This window comes from Pezoporus occidentalis, unplaced genomic scaffold (assembly GCF_034315485.1).
Source record: "Pezoporus occidentalis ecotype Australia unplaced genomic scaffold, CSIRO_AGI_Poc_V1 ctg16, whole genome shotgun sequence".
NCBI lineage: Eukaryota > Metazoa > Chordata > Aves > Psittaciformes > Psittacidae > Pezoporus > Pezoporus occidentalis.
The window spans coordinates 7,421,633-7,446,828 of record NW_026913425.1 but is presented as its reverse complement, the minus strand read 5'-3'; the positions used below and the strand labels follow the sequence as shown (position 1 = coordinate 7,446,828).

At 42.2% G+C, this 25,196-nt stretch overlaps 1 long non-coding RNA gene across 1 annotated transcript in view; it reads right to left on the bottom strand.

Moving 5' to 3' along the window:
- The window catches only part of LOC134160353 (uncharacterized), a 142,273-nt gene extending 125,547 nt beyond the window's left edge, over nucleotides 1-16,726 (bottom strand). The window contains exon 1 of the long non-coding RNA XR_009963530.1: nucleotides 16,665-16,726. This is a non-coding gene — a long non-coding RNA (uncharacterized LOC134160353). The remainder of the gene's footprint in view (nucleotides 1-16,664) is intronic.
- Nucleotides 16,727-25,196: the final 8,470 nt, after the last annotated feature.

The following is a 25,196-nucleotide window of genomic DNA, read 5'->3' as shown; positions in this document are numbered from 1 at the left end:
CCTCCTCCATAGCAGTGAGACTCACTGTCATGGAGCATGACTGTTTTTAACAAAATACATTTAATCTCTTTCCCTGCATAAATTAAATGCTTTGGTGCAAGTACACTTGCCTATTGACATTTAATATGACTTTAGAGCTGTGCTCACTTCTGCAAGAGTTTAAACATCAGAGAAACCAGAGAAAGCAGGAAGCATGCTTGAACAAGCAGTTGATAACATCTTTACATCAGTGAAAACAGGTATCAGGCAATTTGTAACACAAGAAGTGCAGAATTAGCTCTTCTGTGAATAGGACAAGTCTGTCAGTTTCTAAAAGATACTTATAGACAGAAGTGAATCGTAATAACTAACAGTTTTTAAAAATTACGCATCCCAATACAATTTTGATACCTAGAGAAGTGTCTTATTTTTCTATAAAAGCCAAACAGAAACACTTCAAGATTTTTAGTACTTTGAAACAGCCAGCAGAACTGCCTAAGAATTATAAAGACCGAACAGATAATGTCAATTTGATGCCAGATTAGAGTTGTTCGTGGAAAGTGGAACTGGATTTGGAGTTAGACTCGGGCTGGACTCAATGATCCTTACGGGTCCCTTCCAACTTGAGATATTCTCTGACTCTAAATTCAAACTAAGGGAAGAAAATGTCATTAAATGTCATTGTAGAACAATTGTATTCAGGAAATGAAAAACAGTGCAGAGATTGTTTGCAAAGCTGCTTTCCTTGTTTTGTACTTTAAACAGCTCTATGCTTGTTTAAAGGAGACTTCTCATCCAAGTCTTTGTGGAAGATTTTCCTTAGAACATGGAATTTCATCTCGGAGTGCAGCAGAGCTGGAAGCCAGCACACAATAATTTGCATTTTGGCTTTGGACTGCCCAGATTTATTTAAAACTAGATGACTAAACTGTAAAGGAATGGAAGTTTCATAACTCTCTGCTTGAACTTCACATAGCAATAATGTGTGGGATGTTTGAGACTGTTCAGTTCAGTTTTACAAAGCCAGGGGTTTTCACCTAGGGATACATATCAGCTTGAGCAGATGATCTTGTTTCTCTCTTGACCAAAGCACTTTTATGAATTACAAATGTTTGTATGAAATACAGTCAAATAAAGATGCTTTGTGTATTAAAATGTTCTGACCCACTTATCTGGACACATTATGCATCTTGTGCAGAGGATCTCTTCACTTTCTGCCAGGGTCAGCTGGATGGGTTTTGCAAGCCAACTTGGATGGAGCATTTCTGCTGGTTAGTCTTCAACTAGAACCTCCAATGTGTCAGACTTTCTGGGAAGAAAGGTAGTTTCCCATCTTTAAGAAGAGAGGGAGACATGGACCAAAGCTGTGTTTCAGGTGTTTTCCATAAATTTTTTTTTCCATTCATATCTGTACTCCCAAAAGGTCCTTCAGCTGTTTTGGTACCAGTGTTCTCAGATGTAGTATTAAAAGTATTTTCAAGATGAAAGAAAAGCTAGGACTTAGGATATTTCTATAGCATTGCTTGTCTGATCACAATCAGATACTGTATAGCTTCGTGTTACCAACCTAGTTTAACAACTCATCTAGATTTTAATAAAGCTTATTATCCAGACTTTATCTTAAGAATAATTATTCTTCCAACTAATTTTTAACATTTTAAAGTCCAATTTAGACTTCTCCTTGAAGTGTTCCAGATGGTCCAGTGAGAGCAGCACTTGCAATATTTCAGGCTGGAGGCCCACACCAAGCTGTGTCATGCTGACCTTTTTCTACTAGAATCAAAGGACTTCAGGATAAAGTTTTATATTAGGAGTAACTGAACAATTAGAGGTAACAGAACAGTTACACTTTATCATTATCAAATAGATCTGTGCAGTAAACACTGAAATGAAATGGTGGTGTCTGCCTGTCATTCTGAAGATCCACAGACCCACAGGAGTTACTGGGACTTCACATCTCCTGCCAGCCATTTTAAGTTTTGAAAATAAGACTAACTCCATATAATTCCAAATGAAGGCACATGGCCAAGAAATCGGCTTTAACGTTCTTGTTTTTGAAATAGATTCAGAACCTCTCAAACACAAAGCCAAATTACCAACACATTGCTCTCTTGTGACCCCTTGAAGAGAGGATGGGGTAACCCAGAATTTACACTGATGGAATTCTGGTGTGGATTTAAGTTCTCCCATTAGATCTGCTCACCTCCAGTTTTGAAGATTGCTTTGCTAGGTGCGTGAGTACTAAAAGCACTACTTTAGTACTACTAATACGAGCAATTTGCTTATCCATATTTATGTTGTAGCATATCCATGAGTTGCATAAAGCTTGTTACTGCATACGTTAGCACAAAGCAATCGCAACACACAGGTTTGTCAGCCATTGTACTAGTTAGCGTATTGACATATTGCCTAAATATATGGTATGTCTGTTGCGTGTAATATTAAATTAACCAGAACACTTAATACAGCACGAAACATCTTGTTTATTTCTCCTTACATTTTGTGGGTATGTTCTTCCTTCCTTTTGGCTTTCACAAATGGTCCTTTTCCCAAGTACACATTTGTTGAAGGGAGAGTGAACAAAGTTCCACACTTCCATTTTGGAAGCCAGTTTTAAGGTACCCGTAGGGAACTTCTTAAGCTACACCCACTAACCTTGAGACTAGGAATCTGCATTGCGCAGCAGAGGCAGAATCAAGGCAGGAGGGTTGCAGGTACCTTCCCTAGCCTGTCTTTACCACTGTCTGTATTCCTGCATCTGAAAAGCTATCTTTTTCAGTTACTACTAGCACATGATGTCCCCTGTCATACCTCAAAAGCTGTGTGAGCTGTGTCAGCTTTCATAGAATTCACCTAATAAAGCCATCTCAGATTAAGTCATGGGGATGATTGCCTCAAAATATGTTATACCATGATCTTCTATCTAACATGTGTTGCATTTTTGTGTCAGACTTGCTAACAAGCTCACTTTAAACTGTGGAACTCAACTTTAAACCTTGCTTTTGAAAAACAGAAGCCTAATGTTCAGAAACTTATTTAAGAGGGTAATGAGCGCCTTTGCAATAACAGTTGCCACTTTTATCATCACTCTTAGATGTCAGTCGAATAGGCTGTGCCTAGTTTCTGAAGGTGATGCCTTTGCCTTCCTCCACCCTTGGATGTTTTCAGTACCCAGACAAACAAATCCACAGCTGTCCTGACTGGTGCTTTAGAAGTTGGAAATATGTCTGGTTGACTCCAATATATTTCTATGTAAGATAATTTGGTAAAGGTAGGAGAAAGTCTCCATTGTCCTATTCACTGTAGCCTTATTTTTAGTGACCATATACCTTATTTATTTGATAGATATCTTGCGGTTGCTATGGTTAAACACTGAAATGTTTTCCAGATGTCTTAGTGATGTCCCTGTGTAAGCAAAGCCTATAGGCTGCAACTTCTCTGAAAGTAATCAAGTTCAGGTAATGACAAGTCAATGTTAAATTTCATATTAATTCCATTAATTCCAATTTTATACCCTGGAATATTTTCCTTTCCTATAAAATTCTCATGTTTCTGCAGAGTTTGCTATACATTAATCTTTCTGGAGGTAGTGAACAAGTTACTTCACTTCTAAGTGTGTGTTATCAATAGTTATCAATACAATATCAGTATCAATACACTTATCAATAAATGTGTGTTATCAATAGCTTGCAAAATGAAAGGATGTTAGCAGTTTAGTAGTGAATCCATGCAAGACTATATTCTTTCTCCATCTTCGATATTTTGCTATCTGCATTTCGATAGAGCTGGACAGCAATGGAAGAACTTTCACATGGAAAAATCCAGGTAATTTTTTTCCACAGAACAATACCTGAAATAATTTTGGTAATGTAATAAGAGGATTACTTACCCCAGCAATCCCCTTTCTGATTTTTGTGTGGCCCCTGAACTTCTTCCAGGACCCCCTAACAACTGTGAAATAAAACATTAAATTGCAGAGTTATTTAATATTTTAGAGCTATTTAAAACTAGTTTAATTCAATCTGAATGCATAATTATACTTCTGATCTTTTCAATTTTATTTCACAGTCTTGACATTTAGGATAAAGTTGTATTAGTCTTCACAATAAAATTTATATAGATTGTTTTTCTGCTCTGAAAAAATCCTAATAATAAAAGAGTAGACTAGCACAGGAAAAACATGTTCTAGTGTGATTCTTGGAAACAAGCATCAATTCCACTTCTAAATAGCTATTTTGGTAGTTCTTAGCACTGCCAGTCACACATGGCTATTAGTGAGGGTCTGAGTTACATTTTCAAGATGTCTTTAGCTCTACAGAGAGAATTCTTAGCCTCTAAACATGGCCATAGATCTTGATCTTATTACTGAAAGATAGGTATCTTCAAAACATGTTCAGAAGATCTGAATAAATGCTGAGAGTGCTAAACCATGGAGTCAGCCAAAGGTAAGAACACACGCAGGAACTACTGTACATTATAGAAAAATGACACTGGATTAACTCTATAAGGATTATAGAATCACAGAATAGTTTGGGTTGGAAAGGACCTTAAGATCATCAAGTTCCAACCCCCCTGCCATGGGCAGGGACACCTCACACTAAACCATCTCACCCAAGGCTCTGTTCAGCCTGGCCTTGAACATTGCTAGGGATGGAGCATTCACAGCTTCCTTGGCAACACATTCCAGTGCCTCACCACCCTTATAGTAAAGAACTTCCTCCTTATATCCAATCTGGACTTCCCCTGTTGAAGTTTGAACCCATTACCCCTTGTCCTGTCACTACAGTCCCTAATGAAGAGTTCCTCACCAGCATCCTTATAAGGCCCCCTTCAGATACTGGAAGGCTGCTATGAGGTCTCCACGCAGCCTTCTCTTCTCCAGGCTGAACAGCCCCAACTTTCTCAGCCTGTCTGTATATATTTAAGTATTTGATATTAGCTAATGGAAGCAGAAAACATATTTCTATACCATGTCCAAGAAGCAGCAGAACAGTGGATTTATAAGCAGTTAAAATGTATTTTCTTTAAGTAATATCTAGAAACAACACCATAGAAACCAGAAGGGTCACCCAAAGGGCTTGAGAGACCTTTGTCATGGTAGCTCCCTCTCCAAAGGCACTGTGACTGTGTGCACAGGCCTTGACAGTCTCAGCCCCTACAGCAGCTTCTGTAGCATACTGACCTTTAAACTGTGCTTCTCTGCAATCTTTAATACCCCCACTACTTAACTGAGCAAGAGTGGGATCTTAGGCATAGCTTGAAATGCTGGCACTTATCTCACTGGCAGAGACATTATTTAGCACTGAATGCTTTCTGCCATAAAAAAGAGAGAACATTATATGCTGGTCCTGTTTGTGTACAAACCCTAAATAATTTGGCCTGGTAGCATTCCTTTATTGCCATAATTTCCAGGTCCAGAGATCAAATTCAGCCACTTCGTTATAACTTTAATAACTTCAGTAAACATTTTCTCCATATCCTCTAACCGTTCCCATACAACACTGTGGTCTGGGCATCCATAAAAGTCAGATATACAATGTATGTCCATCACACACTTAATGACTACAGTCATAGACGGAGTACTGTCTTGGTTTATTATTGGTTTTGGTAATTGTGAGGAACAGTAAAAAAAACAGGTTATGGTCAGTGAGTCCATTTGTGAGAAGGCACAATTGTTTTCCATGTTAATGTTCATCATTAAAATAAATAAACTCATCCTATTCTGAGGTGATAAACTGAATAATTTGGCAGAATAAATTAGCATCATAAGAGCAGCTCCTTTTAGGTTTATTTTGCCATGTTTTCCTCAGCGTAGGAGGCACATTTTTTTATTGCCTTGGATGTATTACATTGTATTGCCAGACAGAGAATCATGAAGTTATAAAAAAAAAGGGTTAGCATCTGCTGCCTGTATACAGCAACATCTATATTCATATGTTTAAGCAAGGATACTCAGTGGGGATTTATAATCCACCACCAAGTAGCTACTTGAATTGTGACTAAGAGTTAATCCTATAAAGGGGGAAAAAGGAAGACAGTGGACTCTTCCCCCATGGGAAGACACATGGACAGGATAAAGGACTCAAAGACCTTGATTCACTGTTTTGTATCCTGTGTCACAGAGAAAGTCTACTGTCCCATTTTAATCAGCAGCCATTAAAACAGTCTTTCAGAATGTTCCCTTGCTAAAAAATTAGCATGTTTACATCAAAGTTCTTAGGTCCAAGTAGGTAACCAAGGAGGTACAGACAGAAGAAAGGATGGACTGCACTGTCCAGCCAGGAGACTAGGATGCAAGACTATTAGGTCCCCTTCCTTGCTCTCACCCAGGTGCACTGGCAGCCTTCTGCAGGGCTGACGGGATTAGCCTGTGGCTCATCTAGGTGCCTAACTTAATTCTTCACTGCAGAGTCTCCTGTGTATTATTTTTAATCATCCGGAAGAAGGAGAAAAGCAAGGAATAAACAGAGGTTTTATGCCCAGCTACCTAAGAGAATGGAATGTAGACCAGCAAGTCATTACAGAGATGGAACTATGGAAGTTCAGCTGCAGAGTGCTGCCTCCTGTGATGCCACTCTCTGCAGGCAGAGAGCTGTGAACTCCAGTGGGGTCCTGCCTCTGAAGCATGCAGCCTGGTTAGGAGGTTTTGCACTAAGGTATAAAAGGCTTTGGCCAGAACAAGGCAGACTTCTACTTACCAGTACCAAGTCATGGAAAAATATTTAAAAGCCACACAAGATAGACATACTGCTTGGGATATTTGTGGTTTTTAATTACTCTGTTTTTTTCCTAAACACTGTCAGAACTGGCTGAGGCCCTAAACTAATCTAAGGGTATGTGTGTTTCATCTCCTCATGTGAACTGAGACAAAGCTTTCTCTATTTCATAATGCAGCTGGCTTTACCTGAGTTGCTCTAGGGTAACATTTCTGTCACAGTTATTATTTCCGTATAGTTAACTGAATTATCAAGCTGAATCTGTTTAATTTGAACCCTTCCCTATTTCTGGGGAAAATAAAAATAAAGAAATAAACCCACAATTTCCACATGATGCACACTTTTTTTAGAAGAGGGAATTTGCTCAGCAAATTCCACTTGTTGACTTTCTACCAACGGGAAAGAGTTGCAGCCTTAAGAAACAGTGTAAGAGGGAGGAAACATCTATAAGCAAATCAGATGTCACAAGCAGTATTGCTAAATTAGTTTCCATCGTGGCATATACTAAAGCAATGCAGCACAGAGCTAATTCCTCCCTGGGGCAAAGCTTCTTCCCTTCTGTAAGGATGCTCCTGTGAAGGCTTCAGTAGGCTTGGGTGAAAGAGAAGGATTTGGACATCACCTCTGGGCTCATTGAGTGATGCTGATGAGTGCATGTTTTTCTGCCCCTCTTGCGCCACCTCTTCCACACTAATGTCATGGCCTAATCCTAAGTAGGCAAACAAAGGAATTCGAAGAATTCTTCAAATTGAATCTTCTAAGATTTCAGTAAAGTGCAGCAACAAGTTATTAAATGTATCAATTCCTTTTACGTTTCATTTATAATAGAAAAGATAAGGAAAACAGAGGAAGAGATCAGCAGGACAATAGAAGATTTTGGCTTCTAGCAAGTATGTCATGTTTAGTTTCCAAGCATCTATCAACTATATTGAAAAAAACAAATTACTCCTTTTTTTTTTCCTGTCTTGCCTCATCTATCTTTTGTTGGTGCTTTTTCAAACTTCATGAACTCATTGGGTTGTTAGCATGCAGTAGTGTGTCAGTGTGACATTTTCAACAAAGCACTTTACTCATCCAAGATCTAAATAGCTTCCTGGAAATTCAGGCTTTGTGTTAGGATACAAAATGCTTTTATTTATCTGCATCATCAGCAGGAGATGCTATTCAACATGGAGGCCCTTTAACAGAGGAAAAAATCCCTCAAAAATTCATGCAGATAGACCGAGCAACACTCAAGTTGCTGCTGCTATCAATGTTCTTGTGTCACTGTGCCCCAATTTTGTTGTTTGTGAATATGCCCCAATTATTTTTTCCTTTGCAATCTAGAGATTTGCACAGGTGTCACATACTTTAACCTCATGTGCAGTCCTCAAATCCATGAAGCTGATAAAACAGACCACATCAGGGATGATAAATTCTTTCGGATTTGTCCACACAACCCTTAAGGCTTTAGGTGACAGTGTAGAATTTCCTTTGTCTGAAGCATGGGGCAGGCTAAGTAGAACACATCCTGACAAGCAAGACTGAAATGCCTTTTCTCTCTTCTATATGACATCCTGAATGTGCAGGCGGCACTATTTATGTTCTTAGGGAAACCCCGACTTCAGCCAAAATACATGGGCTTTGACAGGTACGTTTTGATGAAGCTTCATCACTGAGCTAATCATAGCCCTTGAACATTTAACAAACACAAGTTTACTGAAAGTGCTTAAAAGGATTTGTATTAGTTCAAGTCACAGGTGAACTAGAAAATCAGTGCGAAGCAGGCTTCACATTTGCCCAAGGCATAAAGACTAGTCCTCTGCAACGGGCAGCATTCTTGGAGGAGATCTAAATTGCTTGGTCTTAAAAGGTTTTCTCTCCTTTTTCAGAGAGAATCAGTTCCAGTCTGTGAGTTAGCTTCATGGGCAGGATTGGCCTCCCACTTGCATTGGGTTTTTCCACCTTCTGAAGATGGGACAGTTTCCCTTGGCTCATGCTGGAGGCAAAGAAATGCTTAGCTTATCCATGCTTTAGCAACCTGTGCCAAGAACTGGAAATTCCTTGGCTGTATAATTCATCTGCACAAAGGCAAACCAGACTCCTACACAACACGGCTGCATCAAATTGGCAGGCTGTGTTTTCCCTCCCTCACTCATAATGCAGATTAAACTCTTCTTAGGCATGTGTCTAGCAAGACTTGGACAAAACTTAAACACACTCACTAGTATGAACTCATCTTCCCCTACCAGCCAGGGAGGTTGGGGCTTCTCTATTTGGAACTGGGCATATGCCAAACTACAGGGCTATCCAGCAGAACCTTAAAACCACGGATCAATGTGCTTGTGTCAGTGATGAACCTGGTGATGAAGTCTGAATGGATATTTCTAAGTGCCTAACTCATAACTTTGCCTTCAGATTTTCTTATGAAGACAAAAAAGGTGACAGAAGAGCATATATTTTGCATACAGGGTAAATACGCACCTGACCTTTGTTGAAGTAACGCTTAAATTTTCGGTGGATAAAGAACTGGCTGGATGGCCGCATGTAAAGAGTTGTCGTCTATGGCTCAATGTCTAGCTGGAGACCAGTAACAAGTGGTGTCCCTCAGGGATCAGTGTTGGGACCAATCTTGCTCAACATCTTTGTTGGTGACATGGACAGTGGGATTGAGTGCGCCCTCAGCAAGTTTGCCGATGACACCAAGCTGTGTGGCTCGGTTGATACCCTGGAGGGAACGAATGCCATCCAGAGGGACCTCGACACACTTGTGAGGTGGGCTGATGCCAACCTCATGAAGTTTAACCATGACAAGCGCAAGGTCCTACACCTGGGTCAGAGCAATCCCAGGCACAGCTACAGGTTGGTCAGAGAAGAGATTCAGAGCAGCCCTGCAGAGAAGGACTTGGGGGTGTTGGTCCATGTGAAAATGAACATGAGGTGGCTTCAGTGTGTGCTTGCAGCCCAGAAAGCCAACGATATCCTGGGCTGCATCAAAAGGAGCGTGACCAGCAGGTCGAAGGAGGTGATCCTGCCCCTCTGCTCTGCTCTAGTGATACCTCACCTGGAGTATTGTGTGCAGTCCTGGTGTCCTCAGCATAAAAAGGACATGGAACTGTTGGAACAAGTCCAGAGAAGGGCCACGAGGATGATCAGGGGACTGGAGCACCTCCTGTATGAAGACAGGCTGAGAAAGTTGGGGCTGTTCATCCTGGAGAAGAGAAGGCTGCGTGGAGACCTCATAGCAGCCTTCCAGAATCTGAAGGGGTCCTATAGGGATGCTGGAGAGGGACTCTTCATTAGGGACTGTAGTGACAGGACAAGGGGTAACGGGTTAAAACTTAAACAGGGGAAATTTAGATTGGCTATAAGAAGGAAATTCTTTCCTGTTAGGGTGGTGAGGCACTGGAATAGGTTGCCCAGGGAGGCTGTGAATGCTCCATCCCTGGCGGTGCTCAAGACCAGGTTGGACGAAGCCTTGGGTGATATGATTTAGCGTAAGGTGTCCCTGCCCATGGCAGGGGGGTTGGAACTTGATGATCTTAAGGTCCTTTCCAACCTTAACGATTCTATGATTCTCTGATTCTATAAATTAGAAATTGTACAAAACCTCTTGCTTCCTTCAAACTGAGATAGATGCCGGAACAGCTCATGGGGGTCATTATAGCATAGTTGCATTTCCAGGCTATGTTCTTTCTGAACAAATCCCACTTCTTAGACTGATCAGACAAGCTCAATGTGAAGACTCATTAAGATCAATCCCTGAAAAAAATAGCTCTCTTCAGTTCCCAGAGGCAACTTTCTTGTGGCGCTGTAACGAAGGTGGTTTGGTGTGGAAAACCAAGGTGTACTCAACTGGGCATCAAGACACTGTCCCGGGGCAGTATGATCCCTCCTGCCCTCTGCTGAAGCCTTTCATCACACGTCATTTCAGTTTTGCAGTTGTAGGTGAAATACTTTACACAAGAAAGATCAATTTATACAACACTTTGTGGCAGGGCCCTTTTGAATGACAACCTCTCCAGCCCACCTTACGGGGCTGCAGCAGAGCTCCTCTTTTGCAGTTTCCCTATGGGAACTGATTGTTCATTCCAGCCACAGGTACCAAGTCCCTATCCTTCAGGTATGTTGCTAGCTTTATGCCATGTTCCTGAGTGCTGCAAAAGTAGTAATACAATTGTAATAAAGCAGGACCAAACAGTGGCTTCTAAAAGAGATCAGGCCATATAAAGATATTAAATTGAACAGACTTAATACTTAGGTGTCCAGTTCTCTCTGTGCAATAATACAATGGAATCGATTTGTTGCATGGCAGACTCGCCATTTGTTTTCCTCCTCTTCCCAGCATGTGGGATTTAAAGTTAAATGGTTTTATTCACCCTCAGATTCACTACTGTATCCCAAATTTGCTGCTTGACAACTTTTCTGACATTATAGATTCATGTCTTAATCCAGAGTCACTGCCGTAACTAGGAGGGATACTGAATGTAGGAACAGACACTCATTTCTGGAGAGTTGTCTTCAGAATTTTAGTGTAAAAAGGTACCCATATAAATGGAAAGCTTACCTGGAACAGCAATATGGGTGTAAATGATGACCTTGTTTATATGAGCAGTGAAAAATGCACAGAATTGTTTGGTATTTTCACTCAGGCTCAGAGCAACACTCGGCCCAGGAAGCCTCAGTTTCTGTATCATTTGTCCAAGGATACTCGTGATCTTATAGATAATTTTTGTGAAAATTTGGTTTGTTTTCTAGACAGCAGTGAGATGAAAGATTTATAAACAAAGCACTGCACTGTAGATGAGTCAAGATTGCATAAGGACTTCTAGCAAGTTAGAGTAGAAGGAATCATCTGTTTGATGCTGTAAGAAAGGTCCAAGAACAAAGGTTCTCATTTCCTGAGCTTCCAATTTCTTAACTTGGAGATTACTTTTTTTTTTTTTTTTTGCCTAGAAACACACACATACACTCAGTTCTGTTAAATAAAAATTCATTGTGGAATAGGAAAACCTTGTGAGTTAATCTGTGACCTTAGTGTACTTCAGTGAGCTGTTCCAACAGATATGACAGAGCTGTTAATATTTATACAGAGTGACGCGATTTTCCATACCCAGCCCTGTCTCTCTAGCCTCACATGGATCTACACACCTTTTGGTTTCAAGCCAGAATGGAGTGCCTTGAAGAATCCTACATCTTCTTAACAAAACCTCTAGTCATTTCAAAGCTTAGTGGTCTGAGAGGAGATAGATGATGAACCCTTATTTTGTCACCTCAGCATAAACCAGTCTACTAAAGAATTATTTACAGCCATGTTAATATTTTGAAGCATTTTTCTGTGGTAAAGGAGCCTGCATAGCCACTGCAGGCTGCAGGCAGAAAATAAACAAGGTGCACATAGCAAAAAGGTAGATGTGAGGTAGATGTGACACAAACCTAGTCTCTGATTCCTTTGTGAGACAAGAAGTTTGATACAGTGGAAGCAAGGGGTGTATATCCAGTATTTATTTAAGAGAATTTTTCCCCCAGTGACAGGCAACTGTCTTTTGAACTGGCAAGAGTAAAGGCAGCAGAAAAGTAGAAAAGTTAAAGGAGGCAAACTTCTTATTTGCAAGAAGGGGTAACCACCAGGACAACTGTGATCACTGTTCGGTTTTGTTTGAGCTTCAGCCTCATATTATCTCCATTTGTATCAAGTCTTTGTGTCCTTCCAGCTCCAGCTGAGGCTTTGTTCTGGAAGAAAGCAGGTCAGATGAAAAAAAAAGCAAACCCATATAAAATCAAGTACAGTGTGTCTAATTCTGATGAAACATTACCCAAGTAACGCTTCCAAGGGAGCACTAAAGGCCAAATAGCTTCTAGCTTGTGGATCAGTTAGTGCTAAAGAAAGAGCAAGAGAAAGAATGGAATTGCTGTAGAGATGGAAACAGTAAGATGGTTATGGCCTTTCAGAAATACAGGCATGAAAGACAGAAGCACTGAAGGAGCTGCATAGAATATAGTTTGTGTTTTGAAAATGGCCTTTTTGCCCACCATCACTGCCTGACCTCCAGCTGTACTCACCACAGATCCCTTCACTGCTGCTGGACAAAATGCTGGACAGAGGCCAAGATGGACGCATTTCTTGTCTTGTTATGGAGGATCTATGCCAGTTTAAATGCTCTGCAAGCCAAGATGAGAACAGCTGCCTGTAGAGGGCAAGACAAGAGGAGATTGTCTGGGCCATGAGCTCTGCTTTATACTCCAAGGCAACAGGGCACAGGGCAGTGAAATATGACAGTGGGATGGGATTCCCAGGAGGCACTCAGAGGGCAGCGCTGCTCTTAGCAGCCTTTCTTTGCATGTTCAGCATAAAGGACATGTCTGGAAAGAAGCGAACCAGACTGAAGACCTCTTCACCTGTCTTCTCCACAGACCCAGCTACCCACAGCTGCTTGGTTCAGAGAAGCAGCGGCAGCCCAGGCACCCCTGGGGACCTCACTGCTGCTCACGATGCCCATGCTGGACAAAAGACTAGTGCTTGTTACTACCTTCACTTCTTCTAGCTGTAAACCATTAAAGCCCTGATTAGCCTGTGGACCAAACCCCAGCATCCCCCAAGCCTCTCCCAGACAACTCCTATGCAGCCTTCTGCCCCTTCCTTTCTCTTGCTGCTGATGGCAGGGCATCCACCATCCACAATGGGGTCCCCCCTCTCCTGCTTGGGAAAACCTGGCGACTCCCTGGTGTCTGCAGACCTGCATAACCAGCAGAAGGCCTTATGTACGTCTAGGCCTATAGGTTTTAAACACTGTCTTTTCCTTGTTCATCTTCCAATGGCTTCTAGTCACTTCACAGCTTCTGCCTGTTGCTGCTGCCAGCACTCTCCAACAGCACCTGGGCCCTCCAGCCTTTTGCAGCTGCTTTTTACGCCTCACAGGCCATAATTAATTTGACACTGGTGGGCAGGACCAAGTTCTCCTTCCGAGGTTCACATCCTCTTGGACCTGACCAGGCAGCTGGAATCATACAGCAGAGAATTAGATTTGCTTATTCCCCTGAAACCACTGTCTTCCTGGATCCTGGCCCCAGAATCACTTGTATTCATGGCAAATGGGGAAGGAAGGATAATTTTTAAAAGCCCAGCTGCTACAGGAACAGAAAGCAACAAAGCCTGGCTCAAACACCAGCGAAAGAGTGAATCTTGACAACATCTCAGAAATTTACCATCTGGGATAAAAAGATAGGATAAGACTTCGAGGTCTGACATCAGGTCATCAAGTCAAACCAAGAGAATACATTTCCATACCTCTACAGCAGTGCTCAGGGCATGGATCGTAGGGTCTGGATCACAGAGCAGCCCTTCTTTACCAAGCTAACCTTCACCTGAGATGTGACAGGAGACGGCTACAGATGGGTTCCCTCTTAATCTTGTTTTACATCCAGGTAACTTCACCACTTCCTTATTGATACTCCCAAAATATTTCTGTGAAGCAGAAGATGTCTTTTGACTTTAAAATCAGCTGAAGTTTGGTTGAAAAAAAATGTAGGTGGAAAACAAAGACGAAAAGATTAAACTAAACTATGAGGGGTTATGATTTTATTAGTATGCTATACTTACCTGAATTAACTTTTATTTATCAGAAATGGGAAATTTTCTCCTTTGTTATGAGATGACATAAAGCAGATAGACTTGGCTCTTTCCTCCTTCCTTGTTTTCGTATATATAATTTGATTTGGTCCACCTGATATGTCTTTCTGATGTAGGAAGCAGGAACTGAAAACACATTTCCCTATTTATTACATCAGAAGATACTTATTTGTATAAGTTGTTTCATAGCATTTATCCAGCCTTCCCCTACAACAATAGGTGAAGGATTGGTACAATAATATTGGCAAACCCAGCTGGCCTCTCATGTCATTAGAATTGGCTTTCTGATGCAACACAGATAAATTCACAAAACCATCTTGCCCGCATGCACATTGTGTACATGCATGTGCCAGGATCTCTGCAAAGCCACAACCAAGGGAGGGAAGTAGATTCAAAGAAGGCATGAATTACAGTAGCATCTAAATTACTAAAATCTTGTAGCCTAAAGGGTGCAAATGACAGTGTCATAAAACCCTCCTGAAGTTAAGCTCAAGATATTTGCATCTGGAGAATTCTATTCCATCACAGATAATATGAGTAAATTAGTAAAGGGAGAAAACCACATTTGTTTCTGTAGTACACACTGAGAGAGTGAACTGGAGAGAGAGAATCTTGTTTCCTACTGTAGCCTGAGCTGGGAGATGTAGTCTGTTGTTTTTATTGTGAAACTGTGGGAGACATTTTCTTTCTAATCACTTAACTGCCATACTGATGGTTGTTTACTGGGTAGTACAGTAATTTGAGTAAACAGCTGTAATCTCTGCAAGAAAATTAGTGTGGAGAGCAAACGATGATTGGGCAGAAGTAAGATGGAAAATATTAGAAGTATGTATAGACACATGTCTCTCTGCAAAATTTACTAATTTGTATGAATACATGTATATACTTTTGGTATTATATACATACATAAACCTTTACCTGGACTGGGTTTAATTTTTTGCTTTGGAAAGGTTGTTGGTTGGTTTTGACTGGGAGTTGTTTTGCTTATTTGTATCACTGCTCTCTTCCTGTCCTCCCCAGAGAAAAGTCAGTTATGTACACAAACACGGTATCAGATGAATATTGAGCTTGCAGTGTCATCAGTTAGGTAAGATAGATAAAGTAAATTACTTACATGCTTAATTTTTAAATGAAATGAAATCATCTTTTTACCAGTTCAGACTACACCAAAAGTAGTTGATTTAACAGATTGGTCTAACAGTTTGTAGTACTCAGCTCAGGTGAGATGTGAAAGAAAGCTGGCTGGGTTATACAGGAGTCAGAGAAGACAAGAGAGCCTTGTGGGCACATCTTTTTTCTTCAACATCTTCCCATGAGCAGGTGAAAGTCAGCAGAGAGGACTGGGGGCTTGGAAGTGAGAGGAGAGGTGCTGCTAGGTAGACGGGAGAGTGGAGCAGCCTCAAGGACAAAGAGAGGAAAAAGCTGGAGATACAGTGAGAAAATAAGCAGAGAAAGGCATGAGAAGTGCCATCGGTTGTGCACAGGCACATACTGGAAAAGGGGGACTATGGTAATGAGAAGGTGCCACCAGAGAGACTGAAACAACGGGAAAGATCAAGTTGTGAAATTGAGAGAACTTTTTAAAAGAATAGAAAAGGAAAAGAGGACAAACGTGGTAGAAAAAAAGGAAAATAAAGAATTCTAAATGGGAACTTCTATAGGAACAAAGTGGGAGGGAAAGACAGCGACAGTGTGAATGGTATTTTAAACATTACGTGGCAACATTACATTGTGATGAAGGTGTTTGCATGTGCTCTCTCCATTCAGCTTGTGTCAGGCTGTGGGACAGCTTCACCTAGGAAAAATTATGATTTAGTGAGCAGAAAACTGGTACAAATCTTAAATGTAGAAAACGAAAACTGCAGACATTTCATCTTTGATGGACTAAGAAATGGAGAAAAATCACTCTGCTGGCATAGCAGCTCCTATTGCAATAGCTAACAGAGACTCCCTGCAGACTTCTTAAGGAAATCAAGCTTGTTTGTTTTAAAGTTTGAAAAGGAAAGTTATGCTGCAATAGTAATTTCTGTATACTTAGGTCACAATAACTTGTTGGTTTACTACATTAACAGGCTGAGACTGTGCTCTTTTTTATTTCTTAGGATTTCTAAATTATGTGAATGTTTAGGGCACTGCTGAGCAATATAATCTATTCTTCAATACTGATTTGTTTGGTTTTAGACGGGGGCAGATTTTTAATTATTTCACATCCATAGCAGAGATAATATAATGAAAAAAAAAAAAAATCTCAGCAGCTTCTTTTGGATATGTTTATCATAGAATCATAGAATAGTTAGGGTTGGAAAGGACCTTAAGATCATCTAGTTACAACCCCCCTGCCATGGGCAGGGACACCTCACACTAAACCATGTCACCCAAGGCTCTGTCCAACCCGGCCTTGAATATCACCAGGAATGGAGCTTTCACAGCTTCCTTGGGCAACCCGTTCCAGTGCCTCACCACCCTTACAGGAAAGGATTTCTTCCTTACATCCAATCTAAACTTCCTCTGTTTAAGTTTTAACCCGTTACCCCTTGTCCTGTCACTACAGTCCCTAATGAAGAGTCCCTCTCCAGCATCCCTGTAGGCCCCCTTCAGATGCTGGAAGGCTGCTATGGGGTCTCCACGCAGCCTTCTCTTCTCCAGGCTGAACACCCCCAACTTTCTCAGCCTGTCTTCATACAGGAGGTGCTCCAGTCCCCTGATCATCCTCGTGGCCCTTCTCTGGACTTGTTCCAACAGTTCCGTGTCCTTTTTATGTTGAGGACACCAGAACTGCACACAATACTCCAGGTGAGGTCTCACGAGAGCAGAGCAGAGGGGCAGGATCACCTCCTTCGGCCTGCTGGTCACGCTCCTTTTGATGCAGCCCAGGATACGGTTGGCTTTCTGGGCTGCAAGCACACACTGAAGCCACCTCATGTTCATTTTCACATGGACCAACACCCCCAAGTCCTTCTCTGCAGGGCTGCTCTGAATCTCTTCTTTGCCCAACCTGTAGCTGTGCCTGGGATTGCTCTGACGCAGGTGTAGGACCTTGCACTTGTCATGGTTAAACTTCATGAGGTTGGCATCAGCCCACCTCACAAGTGTGTTGAGGTCCCTCTAGATGGCATTCCTTCCCTTCATCATTTCATTCTTTTTTCCTTTTTCTTTCCCTTTCCCTTTTCATTATTTTCATTTTTATTTTTATTTTCATTTTTTGTTTGAAATCCTGTGCAGATATTATGAATACATACATTCAGTTAGAGTACCTATACCTATATAAAGTGGATTTTCCCACCAGAAATGATCCTGGGGCATATGACAGGTGAAACCCCATATAACTGATACTCAACAATTCTGATCTGAGCAGAAAATGAAGACAAGACAGATAAAAAGTTGCTTTTGTGAGGAAATTAAGAGGGGTCAGCGTCTGGACTTCTATAGAAGAGGTCCCTCTGGCTTTCACAAAGGGGTCACAGAGAAATAATTGTTGGCACTTTCCAACTCCATAGCTTCACTGTGGGAACGTATCACTGTTATTTGAAAGCTGGGAAAATCAGGACACAGAGAGGTCAACATGAGTCCTCCAAGGACAGATAATGAGTCAGAGGTGGACCAACACAGAGTGGTGGTGTTCAGATTTCCAGACCAGGGTCACAGTTACACCCTTGCTGGTACCAAATGAACAACATTTCTAATTATTTACCAGTTGTGGAATATCTGTTTGCACTTCCAACAGAAGTCTGAAAAGACCTGGAGCCAGGCTCAGGCATTTCAATACCCCACCAGAATTAAGTGTTAGTGAACTAAAGAACTGTTTGCATTGATGCAAGAGTACGCAAATGTAGAAACACAACTCTGTTCATTTAGTTAGGCAGATTTATGCAAAATTGCACTGCCATGGAGATAACAGGCTTCCAGTAGAGGTGGCTAGATGTACTGAACTGTTAGGAAGGTAGCTGGGAATTTAGATGCTGAAAGCAGGACTTAGGGAGAGCTTGGGTTCTTAAAGCATTTGTAAAATTGAGCCCTTCAATCTCCATCTGTGCATCTCTTCCTTAATGAATTTGTGCATCAATCTCTTCTGATTCGCATAGCAAGTTAGCAACAGAAGTTCAGTCCCGCTCGCAGAATTCTTGTCTATGGGCTACATGAATCTCCTCAGAAAGGAGTTTGTTGCATTGGCATCCTATACACTCTCCAGTGCTCTAATAATAAAGATTTCTCCCTCTGCACAAGATGCTCACTCATTGAGATGGTGGCTTGGCAGCTTGAGAGTTTGTAGCTGTGCCCACAGTGTCATCAGTGATCCACTGCAAAATGCTGTTTCTTGTAACTTAAACGGAGCTGTTTCCTGGGTCACTTCTAATCCTTGATATATTTTTTCTGTTTTAAATTGACAGAAAAGGAAATTAGCAAGTCATGGATCATTGATTTTATGGCACTGGTGACCAAGGCCCCATATACACACCCCCTAGTATAAAGAAATGTGCTTGCTACACTAATAAGGCTTTGGACACATGTTAGAGGGATGCATTTTCTTTTCACATGAGCCAGGTTTAGTTAACTGTAGTTTGTTGTGGCATTAATGTGCAGACAGTTTTGTTCAATTGTACAAAAGTGAGCGAAAGGCTTATGTACCTTCCCCTATATATGCCAGAATAAAAAGTCATGGTTTTAAACAAATGGCTGAATATTATTATCTCCTGATTAATTTGCCCTGGCAGTTCCAGGGTAAGGGGAGACTTCATCTGTTTACTGTGTTGGCAGGTTAGTACCTCAGCAGTGTAAAGATTGCTGACATTTTGGTGGGATGCTGGAGTCACAAAGCTGGATTTTGCACTTGTGTTTGAAGATGTCCTTTTTTACAGTCACTGGCACATAGGTCAGTCCTGAGGCATTCAGGTGCAGTAACAATTTCAGTGGCACCTAAGTCACTGAAAGAAATGTATTTTTTATTGTGCTTCACACCCAGAGGAGAAACTCATGAAAGGCAGCTTTGGGCATTTTTCTTATAACTTAACTGCAAATGCATTGTCTCATCTTCTGTGCTTTTTCCATTTGCTTGTCTGTCAGCCCTTCCATACAGGGCTACTCTGGCTTTTTCTGCAGGTGAAAGTTTCACAGTTGTACCTGCAACTCCCTGGTCAGCAAACATGGGAGGCAGGACAGGTTTTCCAGCAGACTCGCAGAGGAGCAGGAAAACAGCCAAGCAGGAAAAATCCACAGGCTTATAAATCCAGGCTTGACTTTGTTTGTTTTCAGACACAGCACAGGTTTTTCACATAATGTTCTTATCAGCGTTATTGTGGCTTAAGCACAAAGCCACATACCAGTGTAAATGGGAGGACCATGTTTATAGGCAAGGCAGGGTTACTTGAAGAGGTGAGGGAGTATCCTTGCTGGCTCTGAACGAGAAGAGTTTCTGGGGAACGACCTTGGATTTTTCTTCCTCTTGGAAACCATGGCAACTAGCATTTGTTCTCATAAAATAATTTCTTGTCTCACAGTGAGTGATTACATGCCTGCTCCAAACACTGAGGTAGAATCTCTTCATAAAGAAGAAGAAAAGGTATATTTCAGAGAAAGCCTGAGCTGATTGTTCTGAACCCCTATATCCTAAATAATGCACTGTAGCATGGTTATCTGCTGCCGGCTGAACAACCAGCTGAAGAGTGGCCGCTGGATAATTGTCCATTCCTAGGTTTCTAGGTTAACACAATTAAGTCTGAAATAAATACAGACATCTTTGGTGAATGCCTGTTTTTCTCCCTAATTATCATCTGAGAACTATCAAGAAAAGATATTCCAGGATTATACAGAGGTTTTTGTCGTGCAGTTTCGGAATCACTTACGCAGTCATTTCACTGTTCTTAATATATTTTAAGGGGGTAAAGTCCATTTTCAAGTCATGTGCTCCCCAGATAAACTCTCTGTGCAGTTCTGGCTGGAGAACTTTATGTATCTTGTGTTCTGTTCATGCAAAAACTCCCACTAGGTGGACACATGAGGGAAGAGAAATGTCTCTCATAAATCCATACAACTGAAAAAAGTCTGCGGGGGAAAAAACCATGAAACTATAAAAAGAGATGAAGCTGTGGTAGCAGCTGAGCTTGTCCTTGCACCTAAACATGCATCACTTGTGGCTCTTCAGTAGTGAAAAATGTGCAAAACAGACATGGGCAGGCCTCCGCTCCACTTTAGGGTCACCTCTGAGATGGCTAGCATTTCATTTTGGAGGGTGGCAGGCTGCTGAGGCAATCAGCTGTGTTCTACTCATCGCAGCTTCATGGCTGTTTCCTTTACTCTGAAAAAAGGTACAGGTGCTGAAAAAGGCATATTTTAGGCCTGGGTCCTAAGGAAATAAGCCCTAAGGGGGATTCAGCTATTTCTGCATGTGAATAATCCCTCTCTTGCAGTAGCTTTCAGGTTGCTAGCAAAATTCAAACACATCTGAATGAGGACATGGGAATCTTAAGGACGCTGATGCTTTTACAAGCATCCTGAGCACTGGGAGGTGGCTAGGCAACAGGTAACAGGTTTTTCCTCCTTCCCCTGCTGCCTGTGCTCTGTCTGATGGCCCTGTGCATCCCAGCAGCTCACCAGGGTGTGACCCCAACTTGCTCCCACGGATCCTGTGGCTGTCTCCTCAAGCCCACAGGGAGCCCACATGTTCAAGCCTAGGGTCTTCCCCTGCTCACAGGAAGAGGAAAGGAGAAGATCCTAGGGGAATGGATTCATCCACTATTGCAATGGCCATCGAAAGCAGTTAATTTCACCTGACCCACATCTGCTTGCAGCCTATGAGCTCTCTGGAAAAGCTAACCCAGGCACAGTTTTGCACGACCACACACTGCTTGCAGTCTCATCATCAGAGCAGCCCCAGCAGAGCCCTGTTCCAAGGGCTGCCCAGAAGCCAGGCAGCGCAGCCACTGGAGGGGCTAGCAGGCAGGGCAGTCAGGCAGTCATCCCGGCATCACCAAGGAGGATGATTCCCAGCCATTTCTCTCCATTGGGTCCCTCCTGCCCCTTCTCTCAGGGGTCAGGCACCCTCCCTGTAGCCAAGCTTGCCCCTTGGGCCCCTCATCATCTGCATACCAGCCAGACTGCAAAAGCAAGATTTATGAACACTGTAATATCCCCATGGCTAATACCATTTGTTGTTTTCCTTTATCAGAGACAAGCTTCTCTACAATAGACATAATTATGATCCATGGCATTATTAGTGACAACTAAATGTCATACTTGAAAACAAGCGATGTAAACTCCTGTGTTGATGCAAGACTGCCCTCCTGCTGCTTTGCTACTAACAGTGAATTTCTCTTGCTGCTTTAAATCAGTGTGCCAGGGCATACAGCTAAGCAAGAATTCAGAACCCTCCTCTTGATGCTAGCACTCTCCACTGGCCCACAAAACAGGGAGCTGCAGCAGGGGCTCATTTTTAGAGGATCGGAATCCAGGGTGCTCCTGAGCTCTGACTCCCAGTGGGAGAGAGGCAGGTTATGGTGGGATGTGCATGTGCCAGTTAAAAGTACTACTGCCAAAATTGTGGCAGCAGAGCAACCACGAGCTGAAATGGGACATGGGTTGCTTGAGAAGGCTTGCGGCAAGATGTCGTGGACAAGCGGGGTGGGGCAGAGCTCTATGGTGCAAAAGAAGGAGCTCTCTGGGGATTCAGATTGATGTGAGTGCTCTGGGAACCTGATGGGGCCTGTAACAGACCCTCATGTGGCAGCAACTGTGTTTTGTCTAGGGAGCGTGACTGCACTGATGCATGCACATAGACTAGAGGTGCGTACTGTCCCAGCCTGAAAGCCTGAGAGCCAGGAGACAGGGGCTTTACCCAGCCCCAGCCAAAGCACTTTACAAAGGGTGCAGCGATCCTGCAGTGACGCTGCAGCCAGGACCCCTGTGTCTAATAGATCCCCAGCCCTACTGGACCACAAGTATACAGTGCCCAGGTGTCTGTGCTGAAAAGAAATGCTCAGCAGACGTGCATTAGCTCGCAGATTAATTCTGCAGCCTTTTCCAGCCAGTTACCAAAGAAGAGGGGGTTGAGATCTGAAAGCATTGCATGGGATTAGCCATGTATCTGCCATTAAAATCAATCCTCTGAACCACTTCGAAAATCTCAATTTGCAGCTATCTACCTCTGGGACACAAGAAAGAAGAGAGGAAAAGAGGAAGGGGAGAATGCATCCAGATACTTTTCAGGTATATACTATGACTCCGTGGCATTCATTAATAATATGCTAGGAGGCTTACCTTACTCTTCATGTCAAGATGCTTAGATATTTTTAGTTCAATTTCAGTTCAAAATGTCTAAACAAAGAAAAGGATGATATCGTAATTGGGGAAGAAAAAAGGATTTGCTTGTTTTATATAATACTGCTGAACCCACGTACAAAATTAAAGTCAGGTCCTAAACAATCACTTTTTTTCACTAGATTTAAAAAAAATACATATGTCTGCATTCTGTTATTTTAAACTTTGGGGTGTTTTTGCTTTTGATCCTTAGCACATGTAAGAACTTCAGTGTTTTCACTGCAGCATGTGTGCCAGAAACTTAATAAACATAAATAAACAAACCAGCCCCCAAAGTTCTCCAGGGATTGCTCATTTCTGGGTATTGACAATTTTGGAACCCAAAAACTTGAAGGCATGGTGTGGTGATGAGCTGGCAGCTGTGATGTGTGGGAGGGTGGTCACAAGTGGAGCAAGTTGAGAAAGTAGCTAGAATGATAAAATAAAAGCAGTAAAAAAAAAAAAAGTGAAAGCCACAAAGCAAATGGGTAAATGTTTCCATTTTTTTCAGAAGAATGTTTAAGATCCCAGACACAGAAAAGATGAAAAAAATTAAATCACAAAGCAACCACGAAATAAACCACAAAGCAAAAGTTAGTTCCTAGCTTTATTCTGCAGCTGCTTCACGTTTGTTTCTGATGGAAGTAGGAAGGATCTGGGTAGCTCGCCCTGTGTCTCTCATTTTGCTCACAGAGCTCAACTGGGGTCCAGTAACATACCTTTCTAGGAAGGAAAATGAGATCTGGATGTGATTTGAGAGTAGTAACACTGCAAACTGAGGGACAGAGAATCAGCACAGGGAGAGAGAGGGAGGGGTGCTGTGAAAAGGCAGCTGGTACTAGCACAGGGCTAGGGCAGCAAGGATGGTGAGTGGGGAGAGGTGGCCACTGCACGCTGGAGAATGACTCCGCAGGAGAGGTCATGGGAGGAGGGAGTGTGAGGAGTTGGACTGCTGAACTGCAATTGCTCATCCTTAACTTGGCAGTCAGTCCCAGCATTTCATTCTTCACGTGATCATTTCTTTTAACCAGTTAGGTGGAAAACTGAGAAATTCCCAATTGTACCAAAAAGAGTGTTTATTCCAGACAAACCAAAATGTTTCATTTTGCAGCCTCTGTAACAAAAGCATAGGGAACAGCACTAAGCTCAAGGGTGAGCAGAACAACAGAGAAGCAGGGTCTCTCTTCTAACCACTGAGGACAAGAGACACGCATTCAGTGCCCTCCTTCCTTGCACTTCTGCATGCTTTCCTGGTTTTGAGGCAGGGCTCTTGCTGTGCAAGTGGGGCTGCTCTCCTCTTCTGGGCATCCTACCACTTAATGTGGTGCCTTCAGTTATTTATCAAGCAGCAGAGTGCAAGTGGCTGGGACACCAGCCAAAGAGATAGATCATAAAGTTTGCGTCCCAGCTCCGCCAATATCTTAGTGATTCTATCACAGAATTTCCGTAGCGATACCCTGGATCAGAGGAAGACACTGAACCTTGGTCTCACATACCCTAGGCAAGTGCAGCCCTTGGTACGAGAAACTATTTAATTGGTGACAAACCTGCGGCCCACCATCCTATGTCTGACCTCTTTATGCAAACAGTACTGTAATGTGCAAAAATACATAATTCAATGGTGAGACCATTTCCCCAAATCCCGCAGCTCAGGAGAATAACTTTTGCAACAGTTATTTTAACAGCTACAGCAGCAGACAATGAGAAGGCTGTGAAACTAAAATGGAAGGGAAGTTACCCTGTGTTTCTAGGCATTTTAAAAGTAGACATGCAATAAGAAGCACCAAAATTCAGAATAAGAGCAAGTATGGCAGTCACAGTTTAGGGTGCACACTGTGGACGAGGGTGAGAGAGTGAAGATTTCACGGGAAGAGCTGCCTGCAAAAACAAGAAGAGGATAGGGAGCTAGTTTCATTTACTACATTATTAAACACTTGTGACCAGCAGAGCTTCCAGATGCACAAAACCCTGGAATAATTAGGTCAGTTATGTCTAGATGCAGACATACCTAGATCAGGTTTTGCCATGTCATAGCTTTCACCAGGAAACAGTGGCCATCACAGTACCAGAGCTCAGGAAGGATTATAAAGAATCTGCATCTGAGGGGTGTGCCAAAACTACCCTATTGCTAACAAACTGAATGGGCTATATGAGCTGCCTGCACCTCAGCCTCCTTCCACTTCCTGCAGATTGCTCACATAAGCAGGTCTTTGACTTTAGAAGCTAACGTGAGTAAGCGGGGAAGATCAAACATACCCATACTCTTTAAACATTAACTTAATTGTCTATACAGCATATCATGTAACTCCATGCAACATGGTATGTGTTCAAACTGAGGCTTGCACTCAAGGATTTCTGTGAACAAGGAAGTACTGTGAGATGACAGCTTGAATGTTAAGTAGCTTCATCATCTCCACTATGTCAAAACATTGTCTTATGCTCCAAAAAGATTTTTTGATTAATATAATTAACACAATTTGGCCTGGCACGTGAGGTGATCAGTGAGTCAGACCTGAGTTTTCACTGGCTCCTGCTTGCATAAACAAGGGAAAGGGTGCTCCTGGCAGCAGAGCTACACCAGCATGAAAGCACCAGGCACATGG